The sequence below is a fragment of the Lactuca virosa genome, chromosome 3 (genome assembly GCF_052849685.1).
Source record: "Lactuca virosa cultivar CGN04683 chromosome 3, Lactuca_virosa_CGN04683_v6, whole genome shotgun sequence".
Lineage (NCBI taxonomy): Eukaryota > Viridiplantae > Streptophyta > Magnoliopsida > Asterales > Asteraceae > Lactuca > Lactuca virosa.
The window spans coordinates 24,998,879-25,022,121 of record NC_136428.1 but is presented as its reverse complement, the minus strand read 5'-3'; positions in this window follow the sequence as shown (position 1 = coordinate 25,022,121).

The window sequence follows — 23,243 nt, the reverse complement described above, 5'->3', positions numbered from 1 at the left end:
GTTCGTCTTCTCCATCTGTTTTCATATATGTTTGTGTTCTTCATCACAGTCAGGATCGGTTTACAGCATCACTCCCTTCTCAATTCATCTTCTCCATCTGTGGCTCGATTTTCACTGTCACCGAAAAACCCACCCCAACCACGGTAAATATTCAACATATGATCTATAGACCACAATCAACCACCAAACACAATCAACGACCACCGCCTCCAGTACCACGGTTGAAGTTGGTTGCGTTTGTCAACAATTTTGACAAACCCACATCTGTAATTTTTGGTAGCCTAGAAATAAGAATAGAGTGATCTATTTAATATTGAAGCTCTGATTTCTTGGAGCTCCGATATCGACGGCCACCCACCTTTCTTTCCTTTATCTTATTGTTGTAAACAATCCCTCTCCTCCTTCTCTCTAAATCTTGAGATCCGATTTTGCAAAAGAACGCTACAAACACACAAATCACATGATACCGAAGGACGAGAGAGGGTCAGTGACAAGAGGAAAAATGAGCGATTTCTGATTCACACACACATATACCTTCTGAAACTATTTCAGATTCATACACACATACACATATCGATTTCAGAAACGAAAACATACACATACAAATCGATTTTTGGGGATGAACATACAAAAATCGATTTCCAAAACAAAAACTTCACATACACACATGCATACATCGATTAAAAATTGGATTTTATGAGTTTTCTTTTGATTAGGTATGTCGTGTGCGTGAGTGTATGTGGAATTTTGATTAAGAGGGAATTTTGATTAAGAGATGAAGAAGATGGAGTTCTTCTTGGTAAAAAGAAAAACGATATGGGATATGGGGGTATACGGTGGAGAGAGAGAGAGAGAGAGAGAGAGAGAGAGAGAGAATGTGGGCCCCTTGTTATTTTTTTAATTATTAAAATAAATAAATTAGTATTAGATTTAAAAAGAAATGAAAGAAAAATGGAAAATAAATACCCCAAGGGTATTACAGTCATTTCACTATTCATAGGGACCAAAAACGCAATGAAACTAACTCAAAAGGACCACTAATCCAAAAAAGTCGGGGTTTGGACTAAAACCCCAAAAAAAAATGCATACCACAGGGACCATTTTTGCAATTTTGTCTTTTATAAACTAACTCATATAAAATATCACTTTCTTTTGAATCTATTATCATTTGTCTTTAGTTTCAGCAACTCCAATAAATCCGAATAAGAACTAGGTTGCTTTTGCATAATCGTCGACCATTCCACCGGCTAACTCCATAACCTTGCAGCCACAACGCAAGTGGCAGTGACGGAGCTTGAACATTTATTGTGGGGGTCTTAAAGCATAATATATATATGAAAATTGGAGAGTAGAGGGGGCCACAACATAAATTTTATATTTTTAAGCCTAATATGTATAAAAACTAAAGAGTAATGACTATTTCAAGCAAAAAAATCGGGGGGGGGGGGGGGGATAGCCCCTTCTGGCCCTAAGCAAGCTTCGTCGCTGAAAATGTATGATCAGTACTCTCATATTCAATCCTACAGAAAGGACATAATGAAGAATGCACATTCATCCCTCGCTTCAACAAATTAAGAAAGGTAGCAATCCTAGCGTTGATCAACCGCCATACAAAACAAATAATCTTCAAAGGAATCCATTTCAGCCACATGAAATAAAACTCACTGTATCACCATTATTCTCAATCAAGCTTGTTATAGTTTTTACGATAAATCCTTATCCTCCTTACTATTCCATTGTCATCTATAAGCGTCACTCGCAAACTGCCAGCAATCTGATCAAGTTCACTTGGTTACAAGTGGTAAATATCAAAAACATATATTTTTCGTTAAAAAAACAAAAAATAATATATATATATATATATATATATATATGTGTGTGTGTTTTTATAAAATATATTTTCATAGAAACTATAATGTTATATTTTTTAAATACAATTACTAAACCATTTTTATAACAAAAGAAAGTGATATGTAGTTTTGATGTGTGAAAATAATAATAATAATAATAATAATAATAATAATAATAATAAAAGATTATTTTATCATATTTAAAGATTTCATAAATGTCATCTATAAAATCTTCAGTTCCATCGAAGAAATATTCTGATGAGAAATATTTGTTTTTGTGTTTCCACTAATCAAATCTATAAAATCAAACTTTCATTTGTTGTATAAATGAATTTTAAACTTTCTAAAAAAAAACTTCAATGTTTTTTTACTGGCAACATGTATAATTTTTCTTTTAAAAAATGATGTCATCATTATTTTTTATATGACTACGTCATACCAGATTGCATGTCTATTTCGTAAATGTCATTTGCAAAATTGATGATTATTTTGATGATTGAGCTAATTTTTATTATTTAAGAAAAATAATCAATAAGATGTGCCTTTATGTTCTTTACTTTTTACATATAACATTATACTATTAATGATTTTTATTAACTTTTTAGACAAAAATTTGGATAAGTAACATTATAAGAGACGAATTATTAGACATATAAGCTTTTGATTGATGATTCATAATAAACTAGAGAATATTGAAATTGTTCTAGAATAGGTTTTGACCCTTCTCCTTACGTCTTTGTCCCATTAGGATATTTCCAACTCTATACTAAAAATCACTTTTACACTATAATGCTCTAATCCTATATTATACCTAACATTATATATAATATTATATATAGTGTTGGATTTTAGTGTAACACTAAATATAGTACTGAATAAAAAACAATAGAATATTCTTTTTAGTGTTAAATATAGTGTAATAGGTTGGAAGACTTTAGTATATACATTATCTTTTACACTATAATTATAAGTATAGTGTAATAAAATAGTGTTAAGACTTGGAGATAGTCTTGGACTCTTTAAAAACACAGGTCTTTTACTTCATGTACTCCATTGGTATAACTTAGTTTGTATTGATCCAGCTTCTCTGTTTTATTAGTTTTGTAAAATTTTCATGTTCAACGGTTAATCCACAACACTTTTTTACCATTTTTTTTCTTAATATCGTAAATAACTATGTAACATATGGTCAATGACAAAACTATTATATTAAAGTAATATATTTAACTTTATAATAAAACAATCTATATGGTCATAAATATATTTGGAGCAACTTTAAAATGTTTTATTTTTCATTAAGTTTATTAATTTTAACCGTTGTTCTATTAGTAATAAAACGATACTTCTTTATCCATTTATAATATATTAAACATTAATAAATATTAAATATGGGGATACATATTGATAAGTTCATCAACGTGTTATATATTTATATAGCCAAAAAAGACAAGATGAATGTTCATATTATTGGTCTCTGGAATTCGTCATTTCATTCTACATGGTAACTTTTTGGCTTTGTATATTTGTACCTTGCTATTTTTGTCTACCTAGTCAATCGGTTATACTCTTATTGTTTTTTGTGTATCTCGTAGTTTTCTCTAGGTTAAAAGTCCTTTTTAATAATGTTTTTGGTCAAAAAGAAATGAAAACTCAACTACCCCACCTTTTTCCAAGGATAAGATTTGTGGTTGACCAAAAAAACACTCTTGGGATGCGAGCATTCAGAAGACTTAGGGCACGTGTTCGGCAAAATTAGCTGGTAGCGGGTGGCTTGTAGCAGGTAGCGGGTAGCTTGTAACTTGTAGCGTTTTGTTAAACGCTACATAAAGTAGCATTTGGATTTGGAACGTTTTGTTTAAACTAAACGCTAGAAACTTGTAGTGCCGAACGAAGCTTTCTGTTTAAAACGGAGCGTTTTAGAAGCTTTCAAACGTTCTGTGCCGAACACACTCTTAATAGAAGAATGGACAAGAAGGGCCAATGGAAGCCAAATTTAACATGTATTTAACTTTTGCTCTTTTAGGAGTTTGGAGACTTGGGATACTTCGTTTGAAAGCACTCAATAGGAAGGAGCTCCTAACAAACAAACCGCAAAATGAGATTTTATCAACGTTTGATCCGCAAATTTCACCGTTTAAGCCTCCTAATTTTGTTTTTCATCTAATTTTTGTTTTCATTTTATTCTTATTTAATGACAAATATATATTTTCTTTACTTTCTGAATTTCCTGCTTTTATGTAGGACCTTAATTAGAGATTTTAATGTCAATCCCAATTTTTAAATTTTTTGTATACCTACCAAATTAATTAACTCCATCTATTCAAAGGGATTTTAGGGGATTTATAAGTCTTTCAAAGCATCTTGAATTCAATAAAACTCTACTCAGTTTCCAATGCTTTTCTTCTTCTTACTTTCGTTCTACCTCATTTTGGCTCTATATTTTTTTTAGCTTTGTGGTTTAGCAACCTCGTATATATATTTTTTCTTTTTGTAAATTGTGATCTTGTATTCAATATAAATCATGTTTATAAAAGTTATATTGATAAAAACCTTCACATGAGCATCAAAATTGACCCCTCATGCACTAATATTTCAAGAATGTTGAAACACGATAAAGATGATCTAACCACAAAGCAACTACATGCCAAGTAAATTAATGCAAATTGACTAAATCAACATTTAGTGAAGATTTTGATTTTATTGAACCGAATATGAGGACCATGGTACTCAAGAATTACTTTATGAGACAGCATTTAGAAGGAACAACCGAACAAGTTAAGCACCAATACATCACCACACAGATTATATATGATATATTTGTACAAAGGTAGTTCTAAATTTCATCTGCAGTTATCCAGATTGTTAGATGAACACATGTAAAAAGGTATATTCGAAGGACTAGACCCCATGTTTACTGCAATAAAAGACTTTTTTGAGTTTTACTTCAATAAAAACTCAGCATTTGACATTAATTTCACAAGCAATTGCAGTTATAAAAAGGTTATATATATCTAGTTGAAATCAACAAAATCAGAAGAATTCCAACAGAGTCCATGGAACTCCTAGCTTTTTCTGTAGAGAAGCAATCATCGAGAATCCACACAAAAAGAAAGAGTTTTGAAGAGAAGAGAGCAAGATTGTATATCATACGCAAATGCATCTACACACTACTTTGTTGGAGAGAACATGCGGATTAGCAACATTGGTTTCATTTTCACTCAACATCCATGCTACCTACAATCATTAATCATGTATATTAGAGTTATTATGGCAACATATGTAATGTATATGTTTCTGCATTCTTACTAAGAAAAATGATATTGTAGTAATTAAGAGTCACCCATATCTTAGATTTAGTTTATGATAGTAATTAGCACCGTCAATTAATTCTCATGGTTGAAATGGCCATTACCAAAAGCAGTGGTGGATCCTCATTAGGGCCAGCCCCCCCCCCCCCCCCCCCCCCCCCTGTTTTTACCTATTAATACTTGTATTATAAAGGATAGGTTCATGTAACATCCCGTTTCCATATATATATATATATATATATATATATATATATATATATATATATATATATATATATATATATATATATATATATATATATATATATATATATATATATATAGGGAAGGGAGGTTTAAGAAATAGCATGGGTGGTTCAATGATTAGAAAGTAAACTTTACCAAATGGTGAGTTATAGTAAAAAGGGGGGAAAATAATTATCTGGATGGATTTAATCGTTTAGTGTGGCATTATGATAGTTTAAGGGAGTAAATTAATTAAAATGGGATTTATTAGATTAGAATAATAACAATAAAGTTAAATTGTAAAGTCTAGGGGGTTTTATGTTATTTTCAGAAACTTCTTTTGTTGGAGGAAATCAGGCATGGGTTAAACTGTCAAAAGTCCAAACTGTGGGTGCTGTTTCTATAACTTTTGGAAACTTCTGCTCCCTTGTTCCCAGCATCACGACATCGTGAGAGGCAGGAGATCCTTCATCCCATTGGTGGTATTCGCATCCTAGTCCGTATGTAATCAACCCAAAAACCCTAGAGTAGTGAGGGTAAGTGTGTGTGTGTGCGTGGATGGAGAGGGAGGCAGAGAGAGATTGAGATCGAGAAAAATAAAGAGAGAAAGTGAGGTGATGAGACGTCGATGTTGGGAGGCGGGTCTGGTTCACTTCGCCGGAGATGAAGGCACCGTCGGAAAGGGCAATACCATCGGTGAGGCATCAGAATGGTTTGAGCGATGAGCTCAACCTTCGGTGGTAAGGTACATGTTGGAGGGCCATTTGGGTTCATGGTGAGCTCCTCTTGAGCCACCTGTAGAGCACGGGATGTGAGCAACGATTAAAAATTGATAATGGGAATGAGATAGAACTGTCGGCGTCAGTGTATAAGGAATCGTCGTCGGGAATGGAAGCTTTTGTTGGTGCCTTCGAAGATAACGGGAATGGGTTTTGCTGGAGTTGAGATAATGATGTTCAAAAAGGATTCGAGTTCTGGTAATGGTTTAGATCGAGTCTAGTTCTGGTGAGCAATGTCATCGGTGATAAAGTCGTCAATGGCGGTGGTGGTTAACGAAGTCCTTAATCTTCGTCTTGCCTCTGAAGTCTCAGCCTCACTGTCGCCAGAATAAGAAATTCTTTATTGATGCTTTCAAGGATATCGGGTAATGGGAGATTTGAGAGGATGATGTAAGATAAAAAGAAAGAGAGAGATGTCGCCGGAGAAGGAGGCCACACCGGTGAAGCTGCATCGCTGGAGGTGACGTCGACAGGGAACCTTCAGGTGGTTGAGGAAGATCACTCAGGTAAAAGGGTCTCCTTGCTTTTGGACTGATCCGACTATATTAGGTTATTTTGATATGGGCCATTAACCTTTGGACTCATTGTTGTGATTGTTTATTCATCTGTTGGGCTGAAGAATTCTAATGAAATCTAAATGGACTCAACTCTCATATTATTAAAGAATGTGGGCTAGTTGCTATTATGGACTCCATTTCTTGATATATAATTTTTAAGGGATTAATAATAATAAAGCTTCATGGGCTCGCAACTTGCAAATGGGGTTTATCTAATTATTGTAGTCTGCTAGACTCTAAGATTCGGTGTTATCCCACTTTGAATTGAAAGGAATATTCTCACGATAATTAAAATGACCATTTATAGTGTGATCCATATTTAGGACTATCGAAGCATAAATTTTATTTTATTAGTGTATGGATATTAGTCTCAGAATGAGGTTTGACCCTGATTGGTATAGGTGGTTTGTGCTAGCTGCTGATGGGATTCAGCTCTTTGATCCAGGTGAGTTCTTCTCACTGTATCAACAGGGTCTAAGGCACCAAGGCCGACCCTTTTTGGATTGTATCCTGGTTATAGGATGATGCTATGTTAGTGTTCTGTTAGATCTGTATCCTGGTTATAGGATGATGTTATGTTTATTGATCTGTTAGATCGGTATCTTGGTTATAGGATGATGTTATGTTTATTGATCTGTTAGATCGGTATCCTGGTTATAGGATGATGCTATGTTTATTGATATGTTAGATCGGTATCCTAGTATATAGGATGATGCTATGATTAGTGATCTGTAGACCTGTATGAATGTTTGTACATGCTAGCTAGCGTATGATATTTATGTGTTGATTGTGTGATTGCGGGTGGGTTGAGGCGGCCCTGCTTTATGCTCTAGGCCAACATACCTAGGGCGGCCCGGATAGACTGCAGACCCATCAGGGCGTACTAATCAGGCCGAAGGCCCGGAGAACGGTCCAGACAGGCTGAAGGCCCGGGAGGGCGGACCAAACATGCTGAAGGTTATGAGAGTGGGCCAGATAGACTGAAGGCTCGGTGAGGGTGGTCCAGTCATACTAAAGACTCTGAGAGTGGGCCAGATAGACCGAAGGCCCGGTGAGGGCGGTCCGGTCATACTGAAGACTCTATATGCATGTTGTTATTTGTATATGTGCTACTGTTTGTGTGTTGGTACTTTGGGGTAACTCACTAAGCTTTGTGCTTACGGTTTCAGTTTATTGTTTCAGGTGCTCTAGATTTTTTGGCAAGGCGAATGCATGACCGTACACATCCTCGCGTTTTGGACTTATGCTTTCTGGGAAACTCTGATAATGCGAATGTTTTGGAAAACTGTGTGTAAATGATTCTGGTTTTAAATAAATGTTTTGGAAACAACGGTTTTGTAAACACTTCTATAGAAAAAGGATTGTTTTGGAAAGTTTAAATTTTACTGAAATTTTATGGATGTTACAACTTGGTATCAGATCCTTGGTTTGAGTAAATTGGTGGAACACTCGTGTGAATCCAATCTCAAACTAAGGAAAAAGGGTTTTCAAAAAAAATTTAAATGGTTTTCAAAATAATCAAAGAGAATGTGATGTGTATGATCAACCAGAGCCAGTAAGTAGACCCCAAATTACCACACAGTTATTTGAGCTTATGATATGTTATGATATGTTAGAACAACATGCTAGCAATAGGCTAGGAATCTTCAGGAATTGCATGGTAGAATTTCCTGATTATGTGATGCCTTAGTTCCTATAGAGTTTTCTTGTTTAGATGATCTGTGACTCTTTCGCGTGTGAACTGGCTATTAAGTGGATATGCTAAGTCACATGTCGCATGGTTTAAAGGACCTTAGGCTGAGAGGTTTGGTCCTACTGCGCAGCTCTTGTCTGATTCCAACCGCTGTGGGATTGAATCTTTTAGCCTAAGATTGTTTAAACGGTGAGGTATGTGATTGTATTCATGTGATAGTAATCTGGCACCAATGGAGGGTCGTGTGGCAATTAGTGGTATGGTGAGTCGCGTGGGGTCCGCCGGTCAGTCGCGTTGTTGGATGATGGTCAGTAGCTTTCTCTGAGTGGGCGCAGTGTATAGAGGGTCAGCACGAGGAATGATTAGCCACTCTTGGAGGAGTGAGAGCAGGACAAAGGTGCACCCGAGATGCTAATATTAGGAGATCGGGGCTTTCGGAAGAGGATCTGCTTTATTTGATTGTATTTAGCGCCAGTCGGCTCCTCTGCACGAATTTTGCTTGCTTTATGCTTTGTGGAACTCATGAGTGATGTGGGTTAGCCATTAAGTGAATATGTTAGGTCACATGTGAAAAAGGTTGGATAATCTCAGAGTGACGGAGTAGACCCTATTACGCACCTCTCGTTGGAGTCCAACCGTTGTAGGGATGAGTCTGTTACTCGAAGGATTATCTGAGCTTTTTCGCATGTGATTGTGTTTATAAGATGGATAACTGACATTGTGAGGAGTTATTCAGAAGCTAATGGCAGAAGGGTGTGGGATCCTAGGATAGCCTAGGGGGGTATGTTAGTGCGGTTGTTTCGCGGATGAGCAGGTTTCAGGAGTATTTTATGACTAGGACTTAGAGGACCCGAGATGATTCTTAAGGAAAGTATGGATAGGTGTGGAAGGTAGTATTGGGGTCGTACTACTGAAAGCACAAGATCCACACTCGAATCGAGGAAAATCTCGGGGATTCTCAGCGCTGGTCAAGGAAGGTAACATGGTTGGATACCATGGTTCGCAGCAATGGTTATGTTACTGTCAATCTTTTGGTTGTGGGTGCTCAGACATGAGGATGGTCCTGGTATTTGGTGTGAGCCCAGTGGCGTTATCGATTTTGGTTGTTTGGTGCAGACCTAGTGAGTTTTGGTTTGAGGCTTCGGGGGTTTTACTCGAGGCCGGGATGCGAGTCGCGGGACTCAGGAAGGGAGTGATGATTATGATCAGCTTGAGTTTTTTAGCTAGAAGTAGAATGGTTGATTGATGGATTGGAATGTCGTTTTCTAGGGTAAGGGTTGTTCCCTTTCAGTTTTCCGAGTTCGAAGGAGTAAGCAGGCTTGTGACCCCAGGGTCAGGTTGTATTTCCAGCTCGGGGTCAGTTGGTCTCAGGGGTTGGCGGCAGTATTTCAGCGTTGGTGAGCGCAGGTGGGTCGATTTGGCATGAGTATCTTGCGAGGCAAGTTAGGTACCATATTCTCGGGTAGGTCGGGTGCCGGATTGTCATTTGGATTGCAAACAGGGATTAGTTCACGTCATCTGGGATCGAAGGGGAGTTTTCCTGCATGCCCCCAGGTTGGTCAGGGTAACTCAGGAGGAGGAGGTAAGGACTTCTTCGGATGTTTTGAAGGTGTGTCATCCCCTGTATTCTTCGGGGTTATATCGGGAATTATATTATGTTGGAATTTTGCGGGATTGGGTAAGTTATATCCCGGGTTGACTTTATGCTAGTTCTTTGGGTTATTGGGGGTCGTTATATGTCATTCTGCTTGTCGGAAGTCTTCATCTGAAATTCAGGTTTCTCTTGGGTTCTGGTTGATCTGTAGCGAGATGATCGTTTTGTCTACGTTATCCATTCCATGGTCAGGAAAGATTGTACCTGGTTGAGCCGGTTTGAGTTGTGAGTTGATTTCTAACCATTTAGGTAGTAGTTAGAACCCTAAGTGGGGGAGAATTGGGAATTCTCAGGTTGAGTGTCAGGCATTGAAGGTTTTGTCAGTTTCTGTTCAGACTGCTGTTTTCAGATTTGTTGGGCATATATCGATCGGTGAACCTCTCCAGAAGCAGGTTTGTTCAGCCCCAGGTGGGTTTGTGATTCTCTGGTTTAGGTGTCAGGATGTCCTCGACCATTGGTCATTGTGTTCGTCTTTCAGCGGAAATTCCTCGAAGGATTCAAGATGCGACAGTTAAGAGCAAGGAATGCGTCACCCACCCTCCAGTGCAGTGTGTTTATGTTTCCCTTAGTCCTTAGGTAAGTTCACCCTCAGTGGTAGAATGAATTTTCTTATTCATAGCATACTCAGGTTTGGCAACCTTTGAGATCGCCTTGGAAGTCTTCTCGGGCTAGTTTCGTGTGGGTAGAATCCGTGCAGTCTCGATCAAGTATGGGATCTTGTTTCGATCGGTGATGTGAACGTCTTCTGTTATTGATGGAGGTGGTGTGTTGCTTTATCTCGAGAAACCTTTCCTTTTGGATGAGTTTTGGGTTTCCTTAAGAATATGCATGGTCTGTTGGGTTATAGCCTTCGAATTGGGTCCAGAGTTCGACCATTATCCTATCCTCGGGTTGGGTGCGACCATGGGTTCGTAAGGTTTTGCTTGGGTAGCAGCTTGTTCTATAATTGAATCGTACATGGAAGGGTTGCAGCATAGTGGTGTGCATTCAGTGTTGTGTGGGACAGTGATTAGGTCCTCTTAAGGCAATGAAAGGAGGTTGAGTATCTTCAGGCCTCCACGGTGTTGGTCGTGAGTTTCCAGACAAATGACGGAATTTCGACAAGATTGGTGTAATACCGAGAGCATTCCAGACATAGGTTGTGGGCCCAGTGATCATGATTATTTATTTCTTCTTCATATGTCACTTTCGGTGTTAGCACATTATTGGAAGTCAAGAGACTCACAATCCAACTGGTTTGGATAAAGAGAGCAGTTAAGGTATTGTTGGTAGTATCAGTCAGGCATTAAAAAGTCTCTTACAGAGTGTTTGCATTATAAACCCCGGTTGTACGCGAGCTGTTATTAGGGGTTTGGTTACCAAGGTTGTGTTGGGTTATGAGCACTATAACACTCCTATGGTGCACATTCAACCCTAAATGCTTTGGATCTATGTTTTCTCTAATTATACATGCATTTTCAATTTTTCCAAAGCATTCTCCTAACTAGCATACAAATTGTCAAATGAACAATACAACTAGTTAGATTACTTACCTCTTAGAAGGACTTGTAGTTCTTGACCTTTGAAAGCTTGAGCACATCAAGTGTGATGCCTCTAATGTTTCACAAACACCAATATGATAGAGGAGGCTTGAGAGAATAGGTTACTTGCAAAAAATCAATATCACTCTCCAATAAACTTGTGGCAAGATGGTGTAACCGATTTTGGCTATAGGGGGTTCTATTTATAGTGTGACAAATGCTAGGGTTACACTTTGTAAACCCTAATGACCTTTCATCTTACTTAGGATCCATGGGTTAACATCCATGGACTATCCATGGATTATCTCATTGGTTTAGCCCATCCTAAATAACCATGGATCATTAGCCCACTATTAGAATCATTGATTTACACAATCAATCCCCAATTTATTTAAATAGTCTCTTTTGATCACAAAATAATTCCAAATTAATTCTTGATCAATACTAATTAAATAATATGATTTCATATTAATATATTATACTTGTAATATATTAATAAATCATAAATAACCTTATTTTCAAAAGTCCATCCTATCAAATTGCACTGGTGAAGGCAACCCAAAAGGACCATGCTACAATCGGGTCAAGTACACCCCATTTATAGTTATGGGCTTAGACACCAAATCCAACAGTCTCCCACTTGGATAAGTCTAATAACTATAGCTGCCAATGCGAATTCTGGATCCGACTTAGCAATCGTAAGCTTTCAAAAGCCGTTGTCGAACTTTGACCTAGTCAGTGACGCGTCCTTCAGATAAGGGATCATATACTCCTCTGTTCTCATGATATTTATGTGGACAAATACATGGAACATAGTCATACTTATTGTCCTGCAATTTGTTTCCCGATTTCCGATTCGTCTGACATAGAACATAAGTGAACACGTCAATTTAGTTCTGAACGGGCCCGACACATAGTCAAAACAGAATCATCGAGGGGCCCAAGATATCGCTTTTAATCCTCTTAGGATAAAAAGAACAGATAAACTTCGACATTATATGCTTGTACTAACTACTCATCAAATCATGCACAATGACACGTTTTATAACATCAGGTTACTGATGCGTTTTCATGCCATCAATGCACAACCAACTCGTAGTCAACAACTCATATATCTTGGTTTGAAGATTATATGATATTATCGTCTCATAATTACTCGAGATGAATTCCATGAAGTAATTTAGGTGAGTGCGGGTTAAATCCAATACTCAAATCTTATTTCAGAAGCACTCATGAATGGTGTAGCAAAATTTTGCTATGTCTAACTCCTTAGACAATCTACAAGCCAACTCATGATAGTCTTCTTTCATACTTACTTCCAACGTATGATCGACTGTGGATGGTTTGAGTAATTTTATTATTCTGGAAGTCAAAACATGCAAAGTGAAACAATAGTAAATGATCGACACAAGACAGTAACTTTACTTATAAATAAAACTTCTTTTATTTAATTATCAAATGTAAATTACAATTTAGCTATTACAAGTTTCGATTTATCTAATTACTAAAACTAATATCGTCTGTTAGCCCAATGCCCCTCGCATGCTGCAAGTGCTTGACCCTAGTCAGTCCCTTTGTAAAGGGGTCTGCTGGGTTGTCCTCTGATGATATCCCATTTACCACGAGATGTCCTTCTTCTACTTGATGTATTATGAAGTGGTACTTTCTGTCGATACACCTGGATCTACCATGATCTCTCGGTTCCTTGGTTAAGGCAACTGCCCCTTCATTATTGCAGAAAATTTCCACAGGCTCATTTATGGATGGAATGACTCCAAGGTCTCCGATGAAGTTTTTCAACCATATCGCCTCCTTCGATGCTTCGCTTGCTGCTATGTACTCTGATTCGCATGTTGAATCAGCTACAGTCTCCTGCTTTAAACTTTTCCATGTTACTGCTCCTCCATTCAGGGTAAACATCCAGCCCAACTAAGAGAGAAAATTGTCTCTGTCAGTTTGAAAGTCGGCGTCACTATACCCTGTCACTCTCAAGTCATCACTCCCACCGAGGGTAAGGACCCAATCCTTAGTCCTCCGTAGGTACTTAAGAATGTTCTTAAATGCAGTCCAATGAGCTTTACAGGGATTCCCTTGATATCTGCTGACCATGCTCAAAGTAAAGGCCACATCAGGGCGAGTACAAGTCATAGCATACATGATCGAGCCAACTGCGGAAGCGTATGGTATTCGACTTATCTCTGCTATCTCAGCCTTTGTACTCGGACTCTGTGTCTTACTCAGCTTGGCATTGCCTTGGATAGGTAAGTCACCTTTCTTGGAGTTCTCCATGCTGAAACGCTTCAACACCTTGTCCAAGTATGTACTTTGACTAAGTCCTATTAGTATTTTACTCCTATTTCTCAATATCCTTATCCCTAGGACGTAAGCAGCTTCTCCGAGGTCCTTCATAGCGAAACACTTCCCAATCCAGGACTTAACCTCCTGCAAGGTTGGGATGTCGTTTCATATGAGCAGTATGTCATCTACATACAATACCAGAAAGCTCACTATACTCCCACTAGCTTTGACATATACACAGGACTCATCCTCGCTTCTCGAAAATCCAAAATCTTTGACTTTCTCATCAAAACAAAGATTCCATCTGCGATATGCTTGTTTCAATCCATAAATGGATTTCTCAAGCTTACACACTCTATTAGGGTACTTTGCATTGACAAAACCCTCTGGCTGACTCATGTAAACATCTTCAGCCAACTTTCCATTAAGGAAAGCGGTTTTGACATCCATTTTCCATATTTCATAATCATGAAATGCAGCTATGGCCAACATAACCCTTATAGATTTAATATTCGCTACTAGTGAGAAGGTCTCATCATAGTCAACTCCCGGAGTTTGAGTGAAGCCGTTCGCAACCAGTCGCGCTTTATATGTGTGTACTTTCCCATCCATGTCGGTCTTCTTGTTGAAGATTCATTTGCATATGACTGTCTTACGACCCGGTACAATGTCAACCAAGTTCCAAACTTGATTGTCATACATGGACTGAATCTTGCTGTCCATAGCTTCTTTCCACTTTGCAGACACGGGGTCTGCCATGGCTTCCTTGTAGTTGTTAGGTTCATCCAAATTTACCAGTGTGCTGTCATTGATAAATGTATCACCTTTTGTAGTAATATGGAAACCATAAAATTCAGGTGTATTTCTAACTCTACTGGAACGCCTCAGAGGTAAGGACTCGTCAATTGGATCAACCAGAGTTTCCTCCTTAGGTTGATTGCTAGTGTTTGAGGTTCCTTCACCGCCTGATTCTTGAAGCTCTTTAAGGTCAATTTGCCTCCCACTGTTTCCTTGGCCTATGAGTTCTCTCTCGCGAAAGACTCCTCTCCTCGCAACGAAGACAACATTGTCACTCGGTCTGTAGAAGAGATATCCAAAGGATTTATGTGGGTAGCCGATGAAAATACATCGCTTACTCCGAGGTTCGATCTTGTCGTGAGTTTCCTTTATCACAAAAGCCTCGCAAACCCAAACTTTGATGTGGTCTAATGTGGGAACTTTCCCTGTCTACAATTCGTGAGGTGTTTTGGAAACCTTTTTGGTAGGGACTAGATTAAGGATATGGGCGGCAGTCTCTAAGGCATATCCCCCAGAATGAGATAGGTAACGAAGCTCGACTCATCATGGAACGAACCATGTCTAGCAAGGTTCGATTGCACATTTCAGCCACACCATTATGTTGTGGTGTCCTTGGTGACGTCAATTGTGAAACAATTCCACATTCCTTAAGATAGTCTAGGGGCTCGATACTAAGATACTCTCCTCCTCGATCGGATCACAACATCTTTATCTTCCTGCCCAATTGATTCTCCACTTCTTGCTTAAAATGCTTGAACTTTTCAAAAGTTTCTGACTTACGCTTGATTAAGTAAATATACCCATATCTACTATAATCATCAGTGAAAGTCACATAGAAGCGGTTTGCATCCCTTGTGGCGGTTCTGAATGGTCCACATACATCAGTGTGTATGAGATCCAACATACCTTCATCCCTTTCACAAGTAACAGTGAAGGGTGACTTGGTCATCTTTCCAAGTAAACAAGATTCGCAAGTGTCATCCGACTTCAAGTCGAAAGATCCAAGACTCCATCCTTTTGGAGTTGGGCTATGCGCTTCTTGTTGACATGTCCAAGAAGACAATTCCATAAGAATGCCTTGTCCAAATCATTAGACGAATCAATATTCAACACATTATTTCCTAAGTTATCTACAACCATCACAATTTCATATATACCATTGCAAGGTAATGCTTCAAAATAAAAAAACACCATTACAATAAGCATAAATACCACCATTTTCATTATTAAAAGAAAAGGTAAAACCTTGTTTATACAAACTGTGAAAGGAAATAATATGTCTCGCCATATCAGCCGAGTAACAACAATTATTCAAATCTAAATTTAAACTATTACTAAGCAATAAAGAATAAACTCCAATCTTGGTCACAGGCTACACTTTCCTATCTCCCATGATTAAGTTTATCTTCCCGTGCTCCACATCCCTACTTCTTTTTAGTCCCTGCAAATCAGAACAAATGTGAATACCACAACCTGTATCAAGGACCCAAGAATTAGCATGTGATGAGTTATTAGATTGAATAGTGTAGATACCTGCAAAGGAGGGCTTGATCTTGCCATCCTTTATGTCATGCAAGTACTTAGGGCAGCTTCGTTTCCAGTGCCCTTTTTCATGACAGTGGAAGCACTCTGCTTCCTTCGGATTGGAAGAGGGATTAGCAGAACCAGCTTTGGTCCCACTGGAAGAGGATCCATCAAGAGACTTTCCCTTGCGGCTCTTGTAAGGAGCATTCCTCTTCTTTTCCTTCCCTTGTCCGATTGCCAGAACAGGGGCAGAAGTAGTAGGAGGAGTAGACACAACCGACTTGCATTTCAAGTTGCTTTCTGTAGTTCTTAGAAGGCCTTGAAGCTTGCTAATATTGACCGCCTCCTTGTTCATATGATAAGGCATATAAAACTGATCATAAAAAGAAGGTAAAGAGTGTAGAATTATATCTATGGCCAACTCTTCATCAAAATTGACATTCAATTTAAGCAAGCGGTCTACAAATATCTGCATCTTTTGCAAGTGGGCCGTGATGGGTTCACCATCCTTCATTTTGATTGTGATCATGGAGGCAATGATCTCATACCTCTCCTGCCGAGCACTTTGATTGTATCTTTCCATCAAATCTTGATAAATTTCATAAGGATAGCAGTTCTCATAGGACTTCTGCAGCTCAGCAGTCATGGTAGCAATCATTAGACACGACACCTTTGTCGCATCCCTCTCATGAGTAGTATGTTCAGCGATATGTTCAGGAGTAGCAGTTGTGACATCAATCTCCTTAAGCTCTTTATCTAGGACATATTCTTTGTCCTCATAATGAATAGCCATTCGGATGTTTCGAATCCAGTCATTGAAGTTCGAGCCATTGAAAATGACCCTCCCACATAGGTTCATGAAGGAGAAAGAGCCTGAAGGAATTGGGTTGGAATCATTGTTTGGGATAGACATCTGTAAAAGAAGAAGAACAAAGTTTAGATTATATGATAATCCTTAATATTACACCCAAATGAAATATTAAGGCTAGGACCCAACAAAATATTCTATAATTGGGAAAAGGGATGCCGTAATCCAATTGTAAAATATTTGAAGGTAGGTAAATGACGATTTACCAATTTCCACCATGAAAAATGAAATAGATTATTAAGTTTTAATTGGATTGAAATTCCTAGATCCTTTGAGATTCATTGAACTTTTTCAATGGCATGCTTAAATCTCGATTGTGCCCTTCAAGTTTGTGACTGGGATGTCGAGGATTACAAACAAGGTGTGATTAACCATGCAAATTATCTTGGTACACCCAATGTTACATATCACCTAATCAATGTGTCGGTTAACCACACACGCTCCATTGATCTATGATTAACATAAAGTTACCCTTTGCCACACATTGTCAGTCCCAGATTAGTATGCCGGTTAACCACACACGCTCCACTAACGACTTAACAAGGTGCAAAGTGTAATTTCATGGATTAGCACATTTTCACATTTTCCTAAAGTAACTAAGATTGGGAATTTAATAAAAGTTTAGTTACTTTATTTTTATCATTATACTTTTAATGAGGGAGAATTAATGTCTTATCCTACCCGTTCGGCTAACGACCCTCCACCAGTCAAGGAAGCGGTAGGTGAGAGTGGACACCCATTAAACTACCATTTTATAGGCAGTAACCTTAGACCCCCCTTATATACCGGCTTCGCGAATGAGGCCTACTAACGGTAAGACCGACTTGTATTATACATATATATATATATATATATATATATATATATATATATATATATATATATATATATATATAATTAAACTTATAACATTATAAAGTATAAGGGTTGAATTTTAACTTTTAAAACTCTAGGGTTTGGAATTAAAGTTCCATTAGTGAGACTTTACAAATTCCAAAACTTGAGGGCAAGTTTTGAAACTTGTCAAAACTCTTGGTATTCATAACTTATGAGTTTTAATGCAATTTTAAAGATGAGATCTTTCATTTTCCATAACTTGACGACAAGTTATGGAGGTCATTAAAATTCATTTAGATCAATTTTCTAACAACTAAAATATCACATAATTCATGATTGATCTAACTAAACTTATAAACAAGATAATTCCAAGTCAATAATTTACAAGCAACTTTGTTTATCATATAAAACAACAATTTTCTCATAACTTTGACAATTATCTTATGGTTGGATGAGTACAAGCACTACCAAATCAGAAAAAACATTTTAATGCTCCAAAAGAGTTTGTGGTAGTGTTCCCAATCCAATCCAGGCCAAGAAAACTCGAAATTCTGCAAACAGAGCCTTCAACTCGTCAAGTGCATGAACTGACTCGCCGAGTTGCTATGTTACTGAGTGGACTCGTCGAGTCAGTTCATGTACTCGGCAAGTTCACCATTCAGGTGCAGTAAAATCGACTTTTTCAGCTTTAACCAATTTGCAAGCATCAAATATAATAGAAAACAACCCTAGGCTCTGATACCACTGTTGGGTTATGAGCACTATAACACTCCTATGGTGCACATTCAACCCTAAATGCTTTGGATCTATGTTTTCTCTAATTATACATGCATTTTCAATTTTTCCAAAGCATTCTCCTAACTAGCATACAAATTGTCAAATGAACAATACAACTAGTTAGATTACTTACCTCTTAGAAGGACTTGTAGTTCTTGACCTTTGAAAGCTTGAGCACCTCAAGTGTGATGCCTCTAATGGTTCACAAACACCAATATGCAAGAGGAGGCTTGAGAGAATAGGTTACTTGCACAAAATCAATATCACTCTCCAAGAAACTTGTGGCAAGATGGTGTAACCGATTTTGGCTATAGGGGGTTCTATTTATAGTGTGGCAAATGCTAGGGTTACACTTTGTAAACCCTAATGACCTTTCATCTTACTTAGGATCCATGGGTTAACCTCCATGGACTATCCATGGATTATCTCATTGGTTTAGCCCATCCTAAATAACCATGGATCATTAGTCCACTATTAGAATCATTGATTTACACAATCAATCCCCAATATATTTAATTAGTCTCTTTTGATCACAAAATAATTCCAAATTAATTCTTAATCAATACTAATTAAATAATATGATTTCATATTAATATATTATACTTGTAATATATTAATAAATCATAAATAACCTTATTCTCAAAAGTCCATCCTATCAAATTGCACTGGTGAAGGCAACTCAAAAGGACCATGCTACAATCGGGTCAAGTACATCCCAGTTATAGTTATGAGCTTAGACACCAAATCCAACAGGTTGGGTATCGGTTATGGAAGTATTGTTCATAGCGGGCTCAAGATTTTCAACTGTCCCTAGTTATTGGGAGTTCGGACGTCAGAGCGGTGTTGTTTGGTTTTCAGGTGTAGTTTTGGATCATCGCGGATCCAATCTTTGGCATGTCATGTTGGCTGGGTTAGTTTGTAGATTGATCTGACCCGGGGTTTTAGCAACATTTATGGATAACCTTGGAAGTTTTAACAAGATAGTTATATATCAGTGGAATCTGTTCAGTTTCAATCAACATGTAGTATTTTGTTTCAAAATTCATGAGGATGTTTATGTTAGCGGTTGTTGGTTAGTGTAAGGTGGGATGCTTTTGGGTTCCTGCAGGTCGATGGTATGAGGTCGTGTGCCTATAGTCCCACCGGGTGATGGTCGGGAGCCTTCTTGTCCATGATTAGGCGACGACAAGAACGACGAGGAACCATGAGTTACTCATTCCGATGGTTGGATGTTGCCACAACTTGTTGCGAATCATTCGAGGTTTCACCTATTTGTTGGGCCGACAGTCATTTGATTGAAATCCGTGCGTGTGGCTCGTGAGTCTTGGGCATAGTTTTGTATTTTGCGCAATATGGAAATACTAATGATGGCTCAGTACCCAACGGGTTTGGGGTCGTACCGTTGGGAGAAAGAGGTAGTTGTGGAAATTGAATGTTTTCAAGTGATTGAATTGTTTGTTAGCATCAGTGGGTTTCGAAAGGCCTCTTGAGTTTTCGATTTGGAGGCGCCGATCTCATGAAGTGATTGTAGGAAGCATAGCGATTGTGTTATTGTAGCTTTCAGGAATTCTAACGTAGTCTGATTTCGAGGACGAAATCCAATTTAAGTGGGGGAGAATTGTAACATCCGGTTTCCATTTATATATATACATATATATATATATATATATATATATATATATATATATATATATATATATATATATATATATATATATATATATATATATATATATATATGGAAGGGAGGTTTAAGAAATAGCATGGGTGGTTGAATGATTAGAAAGTAAACTTTACGGAATGGTGAGTTATAGTCAAAAGGGGCGCAAATAATTATTTGGATGGATTTAATCATTTAGTGTGGCATTATGATAGTTTAAGGGAGTAAATTAATTAAAATGGGATTTATTAGATTAGAATAAAAACAATAAAGTTAAATTGTAAAGTCTAAGGAGGTTTTATGTTATTTTTAGAAACTTCTTTTGTTGGAGGAAATCAAGCATGGGTTAAAACTGTCAAAAGTCCAAACCGTGGGTGCAGTTTCTATCAATTTTGGAAACTTCTGCTCCCTTGTTCCCTGCATCACGACATCGTGAGAGGCAGGAGATCCTTCATCCCATTGGTGGTATTCGCATCCTAGTCCGTATGTAATCAACCCAAAAACCCTAGAGTAGTGAGGGTAAGTGTGTGTGTGTGTGTGCGCGGCTGGAGAGGGAGGCAAAGAGAGAGAGAGATTGAGATCGAGAAAAATAAAGAGAGAAAGTGAGGGGATGAGACGTCGATGTTGGGAGGCGGGTTTGGTTCACTTCGTCGGAGAGGGCAATACCATCGGTGAGGCATCAGAATGGTTTGAGCGATGAGCTCAACCTTCGGTGGTGAAGTACATGTCGGAGGGCCATTTGGGTTCATGGTGAGCTCCTCTTGAGCTACTTGTAGAGCACGAGATGTGAGCAACGATTAAAAATTGATAATGGGAATGATAGTTTGTATCCTCTTGATCTCTCGTCTCTGCGCCTCTCCCTTCTCGATGCAGGTAAATAGTTTGTGTAACACTCATAAAAATTGCACCGATTTAAATCATTTTTAACCCATTCAAAACCATTAAATTATTACAACTTGTTTTCAAAATAGTTTAAACATCAGAGTATCCCCGGAACCAAATCACAAAATCATGAAATATGAGGAGCGGTACGATCACGCCTTTGCCTTGCCACGATCACCTGATGTACCTGAAACAATAAACTGAAACCGTAAGCTCGAAAGCTTAGTGAGTTCCCCCAAAATACTCGTACACACATAACCATACACATACAACAATGAACAGCATACTATGGGTCCAATCAACCGTCAGGTTGGAATACCCCAGGCCCTCAACCATCGGGTTGGAATGCCAACATACTACGAGTCCAATCATCCTCGGGATGGAATACTCTCGGCCCACAACCATCGGGTTGGAATGCCCACACACCTATACATACAATAACTACTATGGGTCCAATCATCCCTCGGGATGGAATACCCTAGGCCCTCAACCATCAGGTTGGAATGCCCACCTACTATGAGTCCAATCATCCTACCGGGATGGAATACTCCTGGCCCACAACCATCGGGTTGGAATGCCCACCTACTATGAGTCCAATCTTCCTTCCGGGATGGAATACTCCTGGCCCACAACTATCGGGTTGGAATGCCCACCTACTATCAAACATGTGCACCTGTCAAATAATCATATAATAGTCTACAAGACAATATACTAGGGCCCTATCATCCTACCGGGATGGAATACCCTCCACTACTGCTCAACACGTGCACATATAACATGTAATCTCCTACCAGCATACAGACAGTCAGACCAACTACAGGTCACTAAGCATAGCCATATATAACCATCCTATCTACCAGGATGCTAACTAACATATCACAGCAGTAACTATCTCAAATAACAAATCAAAGGGCCGACCTTGGTGCCTTAGACCCTTGGGTATAGTGAGGATAACTCACCTTGCAACTGCCGAACCGAAACACGAAAGCACTGACCCGAAGCACTGCTCCAATCTCCAACACCTGATGCCATCGATGAACCACGACATAAATACCAAAATTACCATAATACCCTTGAAGGTCAAACTGGTCAAAGTCAAAGTCATGGCCAAAGTCAACCTTCCTGATTGACCCTACTCTTCGAGTCAACCCGCTGACTCGCCGAGTTCCTATACTCAGAAAACTCTCAAATCACGACTCGACTCGCCGAGTCTCCCCATGACTCGTCAAGTTCAACAATCTCTGAGTCCTATCCTGTCCAACTCACCGAGTCACCACTCAACTCACTGATCTGAGTCTTAACCAGAAGAGGTTGGGGTTTTGCGTTCTGACTCGACGAGTCCAAGAACAGACTCGCCGAGTCCACGACAATCTTCAACAGACTCGCCGAGTTGTTCCTCCAACTCGTCGAGTTCATGCCTATCTTCAACAGACTCGCCGAGTCCAAGAACAGACTCGCCGAGTCTCTTCAGTTCTTTATTCATACAGAGACTTTTCGAGTCATGCAGGGGCTCCAAACTGTAGATCCACTCTTCTAGGGCATGACTCTCATGTAAATTTTCAAACTTTACGTGAATACAAGGAGTTATAAGCCCAAATCACTCTAGGGCTAAGGTTTAAGACAAGGGGGCTTCACCAACAACTCAATGACTGATGCTTTATGACTTTCTGGACCAACACAAGTCTAGATTTGAAGTAGCAACCTCAGATCTAAACTCCAAACCCGAAATAGATCTCAATCATACCAAAATGACCCTAAATCTCATTCAAGAATAGATCTAGAAGCAACAAAGGCAAGGTAACAACTTATTACCTCCAAGATGTGCCCCAAACTGCAGTAGATTATGGATCTACACCACTCTCTTGATGCAAGCCCTTTTGATCTTCAAGCTTCTTCCACTAGAAACAACTTCCAAAGCTTCAATCTCCCTCCAAAGGCCTCACACACACGAGCTTAGGGTTTTCTGTCTCAAGGGCAATAAGGAGGCTGAGAGGAGGACATAAAGTCCTTTAA